The following is a 2,620-nucleotide window of genomic DNA, read 5'->3' on the forward strand; positions in this document are numbered from 1 at the left end:
TTACTCCTTTCTTATAGGACCTTGAGAAAAGAATGATCAAATGCATCAAAGTACACAAAATATTATTAGAATTAGTAAAAAAAAAAAAAACCCAGCAGTTCCCAACACCCACATTCTCAGATGAAGTCCATCAAACCAAGTTTTTTGGTATACCAGGCAACATTTTCATGGGAATTCTGAAGAACTTCCTGCTGGTTTAGGTGTTGAATGTCCTGTAGCTGCTGATATAGCTTAGCTGCAATGTATCAATTTGTCCCTCTGATTTGGTAGTAAATGACCTTATGTGATGTTGATTACTGCTCCGGGAATTTACTTCAGGTTTATGACATACAGCTTGGAGAAGTCTAGATGAGGAGAGTCTAATGGGTGAGGTGGGTCGCGTCTAAGCATTTTCTGTGATATGGCTTCATCCTCTTTATGGGCAGTTCCAAAGGTCATTCTGAGAAGAAAACAGAAGCATACCCTCTTCCCCAAGTTAAAAGTTCTACAGAACCCTGCCAAGTGCCATCTTTTAAAGGACCTCTAATAAAACCTGAGGGAAGGTAGCTTTCACTTTTCTGTCTGATAATATTTTTCAATTGGAGTATGAAGGAATACATCGTCACTTAGAAAATTATATGTAAACATGGCACAAAGTCAAATTTTGCGGGTGAGGACTTATAACTCTTCCTTTTTTTGCTTTTTAAAAAGATTTTTTAAAGTATGATGAGCTTGTTCTTCAATTGCCTGATAATTTGGTCTGTAAGGTAGTCCTGTTAAAGCAGATGCATGTAGGGTATCAATGGAAATATGAATGTATTTGAATTTTCCAAGGACAGTGTAATAAGTGACATCTGTTTGTCAAAGTATTTGAGAACCTAGTTTTTTAAGACTAATTCCTGTAAATGAGGGATTCAAACAGAGTACCAAGTCCTGTGGCAAAAAAGGAACGGCATGGCTAGTCCCTCAGTGAAGAGTGTCTCAGAGTGGCCTGCTAATTGCTTCAAGGGGAGAGAACCTCTGAGCGGTCTGCAAGTCTCTCAGAGAGAGTGTTGGAACGTCCTGGCAAATCTCTCAAAGGGAGAGCGCACTGACCCTTGCTTAGACAGGCTTATACTGGGTTTTTGGCACAGGACTTCATGTACAACTCATTAATCATTGTCAGGCAGTAAACAGTAGATAGTATACAAAGATCCATCAGGGCATTATCTAAGTAAGGGTCTATCAGCTAAAAGGCAACAGAAGTTTGAGAAAACAAACTCATTTTCTGTGCTGGCCTTTCTCATTTAACTAAAAACATTCTTAGCAAAGCCAGCTTCACGGGATTGTTAGAAATTCTGTTTTATGCCAGATCACCCAAGATCCTGCTCCAGCTGGCAAGGGCCTGCATGCCTCAATCAACGCGGTGCTCAGGTTTCAGTGGATTAGAGACAGGAAGCCCTTCTCCCAGAAGGCATGGGGACTGGGCTATGAAAGAATAGCCGGGGTGGGGGGGTCCGTCACTCTCTCTTTGTGGAGTCCCCAGAGTTCTCCCATGATGGCCTCCTAATTGATTGTGCCTGGGTTAGGTTGCTCCTCTTCTAAGGATTCTTACCCCTCTCTGGCTATCTGACCATGTTTTGGGAGCAGAGGAGTAAGTAGAGGTAGTGTTGGCTACCAAGACAGGCTTTGTGTTCTTGTGGCTCCCGTTCCGGAGGTTGCTCACTCTTCCTTAGCCATGGGAGACAGTTACACTTCCTAAAACCAGGCAGAGCAGGCCGCACATCTTTTTCTTTTGTTTTTTTTTTTATATCAGTTGTAGCGTTAGGCCTGTGAAACATGCTATTTGCTGTTCCCAAATGCAATCACAATAAAACAACTTCCATATACATCATAAAGCACAAATAAAGCTAAAAGAAGGAAGAACCCGAGAGATTCCAAGCCCCAGGCTCCTGAGTTCAGTCCATTGAAAAATATTACAAATGCAAGGGAATAACAAAATTAACAGGTGTAACTTTTTATTTTGGGGAGGATTATCACAGACTTCAGGAAGTGGAAATCACAAAGCAGCCTAAATGCGATTCAGGCCTGTTCACCCACGGGAGAACTTCTTTACTGGGGTGGTCTTGCATGCTGACTTACCACAAACTGGTTTCCCACCCTCTGAACCCCAACGTTAATGTGAGATGGAATTCTCTATGAGGACCCTGCACATCTTAGGGTTAGCTAGGGTTATGTTGAGCATTAGGATTAGGTCTGTGGTTAGGGTTACGGCCAGGGTTTGGGTCAGGATTATGATTAGGGTTAAGGTTAGGTTTAGGGTTAGTTTTAGGGTTAGGTTTCAAGTGAGGGCTAGGGTTAAGGTAAGGGTTAGAGATAGAGCAGGGTTCAGGTTAGTGTTAGTTTTAGGTCTAGGTTTGAGGGTAGGGTAAGGTTAGGGTTAGTGTTAGGGCTATGGTTAGTGTCAGGGTTAGGAATGAGGTTAGTATTAGGGTTAGGATTATGATCAGGGTCAGGATTAGATTTAGGACCAGGGCTAGTGTTAGGGTTAGGTTTTCATTTAGAGTTAGGTGTAGGGTTATGGCTAGAGTTTGTTAGGGTTAGGGTTAGGGTTAGGGTTAGGGTTAGTCTAGGGCTAGGGCCCAAGCTATGGTTAGGGTTA

The sequence above is a fragment of the Sturnira hondurensis genome, unplaced genomic scaffold (assembly GCF_014824575.4).
Source record: "Sturnira hondurensis isolate 20B ecotype Veracruz unplaced genomic scaffold, ASM1482457v3 Scaffold0014740, whole genome shotgun sequence".
NCBI classification, from domain to species: Eukaryota; Metazoa; Chordata; class Mammalia; order Chiroptera; family Phyllostomidae; genus Sturnira; species Sturnira hondurensis.